Here is a 13372-nt window from a genome sequence, read left to right as displayed (position 1 = left end):
TAGAAACACTGGCTGTGTCCAAATGAGTGGAAGTTAAGCACAGTTATAATTCACTCAGATGATCTCTAACGGCTGATGTTTGGTTTATTTCAGTGTTTCATTTGTTCCTCAGCAAATCGCCTTGCCTGAAATTAAAGTTAAGCATCATAACTGGATAGTTTTATTCTACACTAATGTCTCACTTAATATAGTTGGATTATAATCATTTGCTCAGCTGTACTGCTTGATGCTGAATTGTGTTATGCTTGTTTTAACAGATTATTATATAAAGTCTTAAAATTAAACCACAAAAAGGAGAAAAAGTTAGTTCTCCGTTTAACCAGCTGTTTTTACACAGCTGTGCTTCAAGCTGTCACGGTTGCTAAGCGACATGAGCTACGCAGAGGTGAGGGCAGGCGACGTTGATATAAAGGTTTGCCGCTCACTTCCAGCCTTTGCGGTCTTCGTGGGCCACGAAGGACCCGGTCTGCGTAGGACGGGTCCTTCGAAGGATACGGCCCCTGAATTTGGTCACAGCTACGGTCTATGAAAACACCTTTAAGAATTATTGTAATCAGTTGTTTACTTTTCAGGCTGAGCTTTGGCACAAAACCTGCAATTACAATATAATTACAAAACAATTGCATAAATAGTATCAAATTACATTAGACAGATGAAGAGGTCAGCTGATGAGATCAGTCACACAGAAGAAAGGAGCTTTTTTTCCTGCTGTGTTTGTATTTCACTGCAGAAACACCACATGGGTAACTCCAAGGTGGAATTTGTGCCAAATGAAGTGACCACTGAGTGTGTAACACAACTCTAAGTTTAATCCAGTAGCAAAGCTCTGATACCCTCCATTTCACAGAAGTTGGGACAGTGTGTAAATAAAAACTTAATACAAGGATTTGCAAATTATTTAAACTCAGCTACAACATAGAACCTATCAAATCAATAAAATTAATTTCAATTTAATCTGATGACAAACTAAAAATCTCCACATAGGCCTGGGCAGTATGACCAAATTTTCAAATCATGTTTTGTTTTTTAATCCTAACAGCTTCCAGATGTAGCTCCTCCTTTTTGGTATTAATTCCTCTGGGTCATCTTCAGCAACCTGTATTTTTTCTTCACTTTTACAACTGTCGCTGAGAGCCATTCTCACCTCTAAACTTTTGCGAGCACACCTGTGATGCTGTGGTGCCGCAGTGAAACTGGTCCCCACTGAAACCCTTCCAGACACCACCAAACCTCAGGTGAACCGGTATACCGCCTAGGCCTCTTTGCACATCTTTTTATTAGGCTATGGGACAGTAATAATTAATGTTTAAATGTATCCAGTTTAAAGTTTCAGAGCTCTAATGTGCAGCTCTCATGTTAGAAATAAACAGCAGCACCAAGAGTGCTCTTAGAATAAAAATAATTAACTTGAATTAAAATGTTTATTTTTACTGCTCTGTGCACTAAATCCCAAGATTAACGGTTTTCTGCAGCATTAATGTCCTGTCCTATTTGCAACAGTTTTGCATTCTACTGTTATAGTTATGTTCTTCACAGATTTTTATATAGACTTTATAGATTCATCATTTTGTCATCATCATCTGATAATGTCTCTGATTGGAGTAGGCGGCACTCATAGGTATCATTTGTGTGCAGAAGAGCGTGAAATGCCCCTTTTAATGTGAGCGTGCACAGAGCCTGAAGCAGAAAACCCAGCTTAACAGAGAAAGATGATAACCATGATTGTGATACCCGTCACCTCTGCATTGAGTCTTAGGTTTTGTCAAACCAGCTAATGCAAAGAAAGCCTGGCTGTGTTGAATTTCCTTTGTAGCGTACCCCTCTGGGCTACAGGCAGTCTGGTGCACAGTTTTTTCCTTCCCTTTAACTACAGACCCAGGTTGTTGAAATATGTGCAGGATGTCGCAGTCAAACAAGCATGATGTTTCGTGAAAAAAAAAAAATATATATATATATATATATATATATTTATCTCTTTATGGCACCATATGTTGCCCCAAGAACTGTATATATATACAGCATTAATGGAAGATATGAAGAGATACCCATACCATCACAGATGCTGGGTTTTGAGCTATGCACTGATAAGCCAGACGGTCACTCGCCTCTTTAGCATGAAGGATGCAGTTTCCATGATTTCCAAAAAAGGATTTCCAATTTTGAGAGCAGGATAGTTTCCACTTCACTTAATTCCATCCTAACTGAGCCCAAAGAAGGCGGCGGGGTTTCTGGATCTTGTTTATCTATATTTTTTTCTTTGTATGCTACAGTTTTAATTTGCATTTGCACAGGCACCAAAAAAAAAAACTGTGGTTTTTCTGAGGTGTTCCTGAGCCCATGCAGTAGTTTCCGTTTTTAATGCAGTACTGCCTGAGGCCCGGAAGATCATCGCCATTCAGTATTGGCTTTCTGTCTTGTGCCTTGTGTACAGAAATTTATCTGAATTCTCTGATAATGTGTAAAATAGATTTTTTTTTTTTTTTTTTTTTTAAAAACCCTAAATTATTGAACCAACTACCTGCCCCAGAACCCCTCCATATCTTTATTTCTGAAAGGCTCTAGTCTTTTTGTATCCAGTCATGTCACTAATTAACCTAATTAGTTGTGAGATGTTCCATCAGGTGTCTTATGATGACACATTTTTTCCCCATCTTGACTCTGTTCCAACATTTTTTTTAAATGTATTATTGGCATCAAATTCAAAGTGAGCATATATTAACAAAATAAGAATTCACATTTCAATATCTGATTATTTGTCTTTGCTTTATTTTCAATTAAATATTCAATAAAATGATTTACAAATCACTGCATTCTCTTTTTTATTTATATGTTATAAAGACAGGTTTTAACTGATACCGTTACAGATTGTATTTTAAAGAAATGTCCATTTCTGAAGCCTTATTTTACAGAAAACTGGACCGCATTGCACTCAGAGGTGTTTCTGATGTCTGTCAAACACGTTAAAACATTAGGTTGGAGAACTAGAAGCCTGTATAATGCAGTCCAATGCAAAAACACCACTAAACAGTTAATATATAGTTGAACTGACACCACTCTGAGTATCAACAACAAAAAACTGAACACTAAAATCTTCAGAATACATAATGTGTGGCACATCATTGCATTAAACTGTGTAGGTGTACCTAATAAATTGGAGAGGGTATGGAAAGGTCACAGCTTATGAGTACTTATTTGGATTTATTATTGAATAATACAATAGTTCAGGGTTCTTCCGATCACTTAAGTAGATGAGTGCCCTTTTATTCAGTTTTAATGTAGAAAATGCTCTTTCAGAATATCTTCAAACACTGAGAGTGCAGTTCTCCACAACAGGTGGCTCTTTTAGAGCTTTCCTTGTGAGAAGTGTCTGCCTGCTGCCTCAAATAACCTCACAAAGAGTTTTAAAATATCCACAGGACGGTGGCACAGAACCTCATCTGTTTAAGGGGTTAACTCTTTGTCACAAATTAACAATGAAGGATTGAAAGCAAAAAAAAAAAAAAAAAAATATGTGCATGCAATCTACAAATAAGCATAAGCATGGTAATGGTGTGCTCTCACAGGAAGGTAAAGATCTTCACTGCTACTATTCAGCTTTGACGTCAATGCCAACTGATGTCAACAGCTGTAAAAATTCCCATGGTGTCTGCATCCGGCATCAGTAAAAACATAATGGCGCGGAAGACTCTTATCTATTTTTATAAGTTTCTGTAATAAAGTAGAACTTTGTGCACTACAGCGTACCACACGTCTGTCTCAACTCCTGCTTGAACTGTCAGCTGTCTCAACAACTGAGAGAAGGGGGCAAAAGTTGTATTTTGTCCTGTTGGCTTCTTCAATGATGGCGTTAAAAGCACAACGGCAGTCCTGCAAGTCAGCAATAAAAAGTCTGCCTACTTGTCCACAATAGGTGTACAAGTAGGCAGACAGACACATTCAGACAAGAGTCTTCCAATAGCCAGCCTGTCTTTTTCCTCCCACAGTCAAAAGACATGCAGCCTTTATCTTTTGGCTGTAGCACACCAAAACAAGGCCATCATACAAATACTGAGTCACCATGCCTCCTGGTGACCAAACAGAGTCATACTGCAAACCAACTACATAGTCCTGAGAATGGAACAAGCAACTTTTCAGCTCATCACAAGCTGAATGAATTAAAGTAAATGCATTCCTATCTACAGACGCAGGTTTTCATGTTAATACAAAGGACTTCCTCCAGCACATCATACTAACTGATAGGGGAAAACATCCTGCACAGATGCTGGACTGGCATTTATATTAAACTTTGCTAGTCTTACTGACCACTCCAAGCACCCTACATTACAAGCCACATTCACCCTGTTGGTATTCCAGTGTTAAGATTAGAGTCAGAACAGAACGGATAAAGCCAATTTAAGAGTTTCCACTTATTCTGCACATTCTCACTCTTTGTAACACAATTAATCTCTAAGTCACTGTAACAGGGATTAGCTCTTGTCACCCTTTTGTCTGTGCACCTGGCCAGGTGAAAATGTGGGGATTTAGGAACAACACTTTCACTTAATGACTCAGTGTGCTTGCATGACTCATTATACCCCCTAATACACACCTGGTTGTTACAGCTATAAATGTTTCATAAGGGGCGATGAGGCTAACAAACTAGCTTTTATGAAACCTCTTTGAGGTTTTGGCTATAATGAATGCTAGCAGACGCAGGGGCTAACGCACAGCTAGCTTGAATGTTGCAAGCCACTGGATTGCCACAAGTTGGGAGGGCTAGCTAAGCGGGGGGAAAAAAATAAGTTCCCGGCGAGTAAAAAGCCGACTTGGGGCGAAAAGCACAAAACACACACCGGACACACCGACAGAGAAAAGGATACAGTGTGTCCTATTTCATGTTAGCTCCCGTAGCTACCGCGCTAGCTTTCTCCGCTAGCTCTGTAATGTCACTGCATCGCTGTTGTAAATACATTATAACAGCCCTCTCCTTACACGTGTGGACAGCCTCTAAAACTCCTTCTCGGGGACATCTCTCCACCGAAAAACCTCCCCGGCGGACTGCTCACCTGCTCCGGACGCCGGACACACGCTCTCACCGGCGAGACATCCCCCCGGTTAGCCCGAAAAACACTGGCGCTTTTTATTTCCAAGGACACAAAATCGCCATGACAGTTTAGAAAAATGCATAAAAAATTAGCAGGCAGAGGAGGGAGGGGAGAGAGGAGAGAGGAGAGAGAGAGAGATGAGGAGGTGAGGGGAGGGGAGGGGAGAGGAGGGGAGGGGAGGGGAGGGGAGGGGAGGGGAGGGGAAGGGAGGGGAAGGGAAGGGAAGGGAGGAGGGAGGAGAGAGGGAAGAGGAGGAGGAGGCGGAGGAGGGAAAATAGAGGAACTCCGCGCAATATCTATTTAATCCACATAAAGCTACCAGCTCGGCGGAGTTCATTCAGTCTGGATGCTGGAGTTCTGCATCGCCAGTCTAGACACCGCCGCGCACACGCATATGCGCATGCACGCTCACAAAGACAAGCCGCATCCTAAGTCAAAGGGCGCTTCTTACCTAAAATGGCCACTGCAGCAGCCAAAACACAAACAGCATTTTATTTGGTGGAAGTTTAGCAGCAGCGGCGGCGGTGTGGCTGCTGCAGCCAGCCTAACCTTACCATTTTGATCCAGTAGCGGCTCAGCGTTTCACATTTTTCCATTGGCTGCAGCCTAGCGCAGCTGGCTCCATGCATATTTCCATTGGCCCTGCAGCTGTCAAGCAAGCAAAACCGAGCCACTCTCTCCCGGGTTTGTCTGAGAGCTATCGCGGCAGCCCCAGGCAACACCATTATGTATTGTGTGTATTTTTCTCCTTCCTGGTGATTCGCATTGATGTGAGCCTCATGTCCACTACCTCATGCTTTTTTTTCTAGATGGTGGTGGTGTTCTGTTGTTCTTACCGCAGACTTGCAGGGAAATCCTTCTCGTACCGGGAGAAGCTTCCCACCGCACCGACCGGCTGCCTCCTGCTGCTGTCATTGAAGGAATGAAAAAAACAAGAGGGGAGCGTTCAGTTTTCAACCCCCCCGATGCAACAAAACGAAGGGGTTTACATTTCTCCTCTGCTGGCTGCATCCACCAATCATGTCGCTTTTTACTCCTCCATCATTACCGGGTTTGAAAGGCGGAAGAAAAGAAATAAGACATTCCACGTCTTTTGCAGATCAGGTTGCGTTTCCCGGATGTTGCGCTTCTTTGCTGGACTTAAAATTGCCGTTTGTGAGATGCAGATGGTAACTTTTGCCTTTTCAGACATGTGTTTGGCCAGAAGGCTGATAGGACTGTTTCCTTTTAGAAGACTTAGAACTTCTCTTTGTTCCAAGCTTCACCTGGAGTGTGCTGGTTTTAAGCATCACCCGCCTGTTACCTTCTCCTGTTCTTCTCCAGCTAAAGACACTTTTCATGGTACACAATAAACTTTTCTTCAAAGCCTATTCATTCTCTTCTAGCCGAGGCTACACATAAATTTTGTGTCACGAGGGAACTTCTGACCTCAAAGTGACACATCAGAACTTTACGGACACACGTGGACAACTGACTTAAGATTTCACTGTGCTCAAAATACTACAACCCTCAGCTTTTTTTTTCTGTAGCTTTCAACCATCTACAATCTCCATCAGTGATTGCATTTGACAGTTTTCTTACTATATTGTATCTACTTTATAGTACTATTCAGGAATTCTCATCCAACTGGGTTTACAGTCATGGCTGAAAATGTTGGCACCCCTGAAATTTTTACAGAAAATGAAGTATTTCTCCCAGAAGATTACTGCAATCACACGTTTTGTTATGCACACATTCATTTCCTTTGTATGTATTGGAAAAACACAAAAAAAGGGGAAGAAAAAATCCATATAATTTCATGCTAAACTCCAGAAATAGGCGAGACAGAACTGTTGGCACCTTTTCAAAATTGTGGGTAAAAAACTTTTTTTCAAGCATTTGATACTCATTTAAACTCACCTGTGGCGAGTAACAGGTGCGGGCAATAAAAAATCACACCTGAAACCAGACAAAAAAGAGAGAAGTTGACTCAGTCTTTGCATTGTGTGTCTGTGTGTGCCACACTAAACATGGAGAACAGAAAGAGGAGAAGAGAACTGTCTGAGGACTTGAGAACCAAAATTGTGGAAAAATATCAACAGTCTCAAGGTTGAAAGTCCATGTCCAGAGATCTTGTTCCTTTGTCCACGGGGCGCAACATAATCAAGAAGTTTACAGTCCACGGCACTGTAGCTAACCTCCCTGGACGTGGACGGAAGAGAAAAATTGAAAGGTTGCAACACAGGATAGTCCAGATGGTGGATAAGCAGCTCCAATCGAGTTCTAAAGAATTTCAAGCTGTCCTGCAGGCTCAGGGTGCATCAGTGTCAGCGCGAACTATCTGTTGACATTTGAATGAAAGGAAACACTGTGGCAGGAGACCCAGGAGGACCCACTGCTGACACAGAGACATAAAAAAAGCTAGACTGCAGTTTGCCAAAATGTACATGAGTAAGCCAAAATCCTTCTGGGACAATGTTCTTTGGACAGATGAGACCAAGATAGAGCTTTTTGGTAAAAACAGAATGAGGCTTACAAAGAAAAGAACACAGTACCTGCAGTCAAAGATGGTGGAGGTTCAAAGATGTTTTGGGGTTGTTTTGCTGCCTCTGGCACTGGATCCCTTGACTGTGTGCAAGGCATCATGAAATCTGAAGATTACCAAAGGATTTTGGATCGCAATGTAGGGCCCAGAGTCAGAAAGCTGGGTTTGCATCCAAGGCCATGGGTCTTCCAGCAGGACAATGACCCCAAACATACTTGAAAAAGCACAAAGAAATGGATGAAAACAAAGCGCCGGAGAGCTCTGAAGTGGCCAGCAATGAGTCCGGATCTAAATCCCATTGAACACCTATGGAGAGATCTTAAAACTGCTGTTGGGAGAAGGCAGCCTTCAAATATAAGAGACCTGAAGCAGGTTGCAAAAGAAGAGTGGTCCAAAATTCCAGTTGAGAGGCGGAAGAAGCTTGTTGGTGGTTATAGGAAGCAGTTGATTTCACTTATTTTTTCCAAAGGGTGAGCAACCAAATATGAAGTTGAGGGTGCCAGTAATTTTGTCCGGCCCATTTTGGGGGTTTTGCATAGAATTATATGAATTTTGGCTTCTTTTTTTTTTCTGTTTTTTGTGTTGTTCCAATACACACAAAGGGAATAAACATGTGCATGACAAAAGATGTGTGATTGCAATACTTCATTTTCTGGGGCGCCCGGGTGGCTTAGTGGTGAAGCTGGCGACCACATACATATGACGTGTTGCGGTGCAGGCAGCGCGGGTTTGAGTCCCAGCCCGTCGCCAATTTGCCCGCGTGTCTTCCCCTGTATATTTCCCCCATTTCCTGTCTCTCTCCACTGCCAATAAGAGCCGCTGTGGCCAAAAATGCAAAAAAAAAAAAAAAGAAATACTTCATTTTCTGTAAAAATTTCAGGGGTGCCAACATTTTCGGCCATGACTGTAAAAGCTAAAAAAGAGTCGCTGTTGTGCTGATCCACAGGGACAGTGTGTGAGTTTATCAAGGTGTACATCATTGTTACAGGTGCAATAGAGGATCCACATGTGTGAAGTACATAGATTTATTAAAGGTTATGGGGATTCACATCCACATTTGGGCAATAAAAGATTTTAGTTTTGGTTAAATCTAAGTAGGCGTGTTCTGTGCTGAGACACTGAGGATTTTCCTTTATTAGACCTGAACGCTCTGATCTTAAACCCTGACAAAGGGCCTGATCGTGACAATAAAAAGGTTCAATAATGCTGTAATTTTGAAGAGTTTGCAGTGTGATCAAATATTCTATGGGAAAATATTCCTTTGAATTATAATTTCTATAAATATGCTTTTCCACACTTCAAACTTAATCTTATCCAGTTGAGAATGAATGAACATGCAGATATATTGAATTTAAAAGATTTAACCACTGGATTGTAGATGTCTGCCTCTTCACTGACACGTTTTCTAGTTTGCATGTGAGCAGATTACTCTAAGAGCTTTCGTTTGATGAGGAAGACGTGTTTTATGGGTGAAAGCTTCCACCTTGAGCTGGGATTACTTTGTCAAATGCTGTAGTTCGGTTAAACAGTCACATTACTTTTATTAGGAAACACTAATTCACCCTTGTTCTTGATCATATTTTCAGTGAAAAAACAGACCCGTGTTATTCTGAATTTGCAAAGTAAATCTGTTTGAGTTGAAATTACAAGTTCCAGTCTAACTTGAACACATATGAACAATAAGAGTAAAAATAACAAGAAAACCCTTTTTGATTTAAATTATGGCAGACAGCCTTAGATGATAATGCTACATGAGCATGCAGTTCAGAGACTGTCTGACTGCTGAGGTTCCTTGTTGAAATGTGAAGCTGCTGAGATGCAAAATCACCTTGTCTGCAGCAACTTTAACATGTCAAGAACAAAGTGCTGTTGCCTGAATTGGATGTTTGATGTTACTGAAATATAAGTTTAAAGTATTTTGTCTGTTATATACTTCACAACCTCTGTGCAGCACAGTGAGGTTAGCTCTGCTGCAGGTACACTCCTTCTATGGAAGAAAAATCTCACAGTGGTGAGCAGTGTTTAACTCTGCATCAGTGGTGTCTGCTACTAAATTAGACATCATCCATGCAGCAGCTTTTAATACACTGCTCAAAAAAATTAAAGCAACACTTTGAAAAGACATCAGATCTCAGTGGGGGGGGGGCTCATTTGGATATCAATACTGATGTCCAAATGGTACTCAGTAGCTTGTATGGCCCCCACATGCTTATATGCATGCCTGATAACATCGGAGCATGATCCTAATGAGACGACAGACGGTGTCCTGGGGCATCTCCTCCCAGATCTGGACCAAGGCATAACTGAGCTCCTGGACAGTCTGAGGGGCAACCTGGTGGCGTCGGATGGACCTAAACATAATCTTCCACAGGTGTTCTATTGGATTTAGGTCAGGCGAGTGTGGGGGCCAGTCAATGGTATCAATTTCTTCAGCTTCAAGGAACTGCCTGCATACTCTTGCCACATGCACTAGCAGGTACCCAGGACCCACTGCACCAGCGCAGGGTCTGTCAGTGGGTCCAAGGATTTCACTCCAATACCTAACGGCTGTCAGGGTACTTAGCCTGTAGAAGTCTGTGCATTCATCAATGACCCACCACCAAACTGGTCATGCTGAACGATGTATGCAGCATAACCTTCTCCACAACTTCTCCAGAACCTTTCACATCTGTCACATGTGCTTGGGGTGAACCTGCTCTCATCTGTGAAAAGCACAGGGTGCCAGTGGTGGACCTGCCAGTTCTGGTATTCTATAGCAAATGCCAGTCAGGCTCCACAGTGCCAGGCAGTGAACTAGTGAGCTAGAGGAAGTCGGGCCCTCAGGCCATCCTCATGAAGTCTATTTCTGATTGTTTTGGTCAGAGACATTCACACCAGTGGCTGCTGGAGGTCATTTTGCAGGGATGGATTGCAAAATGTTATGCCAATCTATACTTGCCAGCATCCTTTTCTGTGTGGTCAGGCGGGCTGGGTCAGTGGTCAGAGTGGAGCTAGACTCTCTGACTACAGTGGCAGAGAGAAGGACACTGGACAAACTGCTCTCTATCACGGACAATGACAGTCACCCATCACACACCAGCATAATGAAACAGAGGTGTGTGTTCCATGGAAGGCTGCTCTCACTGAACTATCTATCTATCTGTTCCAGAGATTCAACCGACTTGATGCTATACTCTGATTAAAAAGGCTTCCTTTAACTTTTTTGAGCAGTACATAATTTTGCCTCAAAAAAATCTTTTGTGCTGGAAGAACAAGAATAAATAGTTGGGAAACCAGCTGGTAAACTTTAAGTGTTATTGAAATACTATGTTATTGAAAATTTTGCATCACAACACAGCCCAACTCAACTATTTTTTCCCTTCATTTATTTTTTGTGTTAGTTTAACCCCTTAACTGGCAGCAAAAAAATCACCTGACAAAAACTACATAACGCCTTCTGGTTATTATTGGCTCTGAAAAACCCATTTCACAGCCTATTAACTGCTTGCGTCTGGTCCGCCGGCCGAATGAAGTGCATTTTATATGGCAGGCTAGATCCTCCCATTTTGATTGACACATTATTCGGCCAATCATGTAACTGGCTGCACCAAATCACCCGACAAAGCTACGTGACGCCCTCTGAGTGTCACTGGCTCTAGCAAACCCATTTCTTAACATGATTATCAGAAGAGAATAGATGGATGGATGGATGGATGGATGGATGGATGGATGGATGGATGGATGGATGGATGGATGTGAACCAAGTGCTACCGAGCAGACAGAGCTGTCATTGAAGGTGGAAAGACATGTGATGGGCGACTCAGTGTTTACATCAATGATGCCTGGTGTCGCGTCGCTGCTGTGGTCACTGCTCGCCATTAGTGGAACTTTTAGTCATTGAGTGGATGGATGGATATATGGATGGATATATGATGCTTTAAGTTGACTATTAGGTATATCCTAAAACCCCCAAAAAGAAGTAAGTGCAGCTGTTTAGAGGCCAGTTAAGAATATTGTAAACCAGACAAAACAATAAAGTCACTATAATTAAGTCATGCATTTAATTTTTTCATATTAATCTTTACGTTCTTCTTGCTTTCACAAAACTTTTGGTACAAATTGTTTCTGAGTGTGAACAGCTCAACAATTCAAATCATTAATTTACTGGTACTCTGGTCATTATTTCATGGAAACAGTTTTCACCCCTGTGCCATCAGACTCTTGAAAACTTCACAATAATACACAACGATAGCTTCACTGAGTCACTGCTCACTTCTTCTTCTGACAACCTCACTGTGCTATATTAGTAAGTTCAGTATATCATAACCCTCCTCTTTGCAATAACTGGCATTTGTGCAATATTTGGTATATTTTGTATATTTGTTACATAATTATTCCCCTGTAAGTGCTTGTGTTGTTTGATATTCATATACATACTGGTTTTACAGTATTTGTCTCATTTTCTTGTTGATGTTTTATAGGGAAAGGCACTGAACTGTGGCAGCTGCTACATTTTCATCATACTCTGTGTTTGACGACAATAAAAGCTTTCTATTCTGTTCTATTCTATTCTATTCTGTTCTATATGTTCTGCTGAGACTTTGATAGTTGATGTGTGATGTGGATTTCACTATTTGATTTTTTATAATCACAATTATTGAGTCGAGTTCCTTTTAAAGGGGCAGGTAACCCCCAAATCAAATGTATCCTTTTTTTCCCTCTAGTATCGTCTGCCTTCTCTTGAAGATTATGGAATTAAATTTTCCCTGCAGTGCTGAAAACATCAAAACATGGAAAAACTGCAACACTCAGCAACAATGTCTCATTCAAAAATTCAGGATTTGCTTTTTGAAAAAGAACAAAAAATCATTTCACGCGATATGACGCAGTTGTTTAACTTACTTTTGCCAAGGTTGTTGACTTCCAAAGCTTCATAGGGCCGTGCACTCTTTTACATGTATGACATAGCTGATATTCAAGGTGAGGCAGGTGGGAGCTTGGTGTACTATTTGAAGACTTGTTGACACGACAAACTGCAGTGACAGGAAACAAATGTGTGACATTTTAAACCTTGAGGCTACCTTCAATACACAGCATTAAAAAAACATGTTGAGAATTTTGTCCTTGTGTTTACCTGCGTTTAACCTCAGCTGCACCACTGCTGCTCACACTGGAACGTCTAAGAAACAAAAAACTTCACTCCTTTAGGGGATTATTAAGCAGCATCAAATAAAGAAAAAGCAACAGCAAAGGGAAGAAAAGTGGAAAAAATACCAGCTTTACTATTTTAAAGTCCTTAACACCAGCATTATAAAATACTAGACAAAGGGTGCCATGGGGAAGTGCTTAGTCATTACCTAAAGTCAGTCTGGTTTCTCATGTAAACAGAAGTCTAAATTCATCAGCTGCAGTGGATATACATTGATACGTTATGTGTGGGCTGTGGTTCTTATTTTCTGAACAGGGAGAACTCGTACTCTCAGAACTTTCAGTTTCATAGTGGGCGCTCACAAAATAGTCCAAAATGACTGGGGCCCCGATGGAGGTGTAATCCAAAGAAGAATAGACAGACAAAAGATTCCATTTCAAGATTTTTGACAGGTTTACGGTTGTAGTGAAATACCTTAATAAACAGGTTAGTCTGCTAGTGACATCATGTACCATAGCCACTTTATGGCATGCACCATTTCTATTTAAGGCATCAAACTAACAGCAGCAGAGAACGACTTGCAGCGGTAACCTGACATCAGTAGCTTGAACCACCACATTCTGGTTGGTCCTGTCA

General features: G+C 41.4%; 1 protein-coding gene across 2 annotated transcripts in view; it reads right to left on the bottom strand.

Moving 5' to 3' along the window:
- chd6 (chromodomain helicase DNA binding protein 6) overlaps positions 1-6155 on the bottom strand; it is a 95741-nt gene extending 89586 nt beyond the window's left edge. The window contains exon 1 of one of the 2 annotated variants that reach the window (XM_030728474.1): positions 5921-6155. The gene's annotated coding sequence lies outside the window, so the exon portion shown is untranslated. Of the gene's footprint in view, positions 1-5045; positions 5219-5920 lie in introns of those variants that run through there. The other variant, XM_030728476.1, reaches the window with a different exon arrangement.
- Between the last annotated feature and the right edge of the window lie 7217 nt (positions 6156-13372).

The sequence above is a fragment of the Archocentrus centrarchus genome, chromosome 5 (genome assembly GCF_007364275.1).
Source record: "Archocentrus centrarchus isolate MPI-CPG fArcCen1 chromosome 5, fArcCen1, whole genome shotgun sequence".
Taxonomy (NCBI): Eukaryota; Metazoa; Chordata; class Actinopteri; order Cichliformes; family Cichlidae; genus Archocentrus; species Archocentrus centrarchus.
Note: the sequence above shows the minus strand (reverse complement) of the source record. Positions and strands in the feature narration are given on the sequence as shown.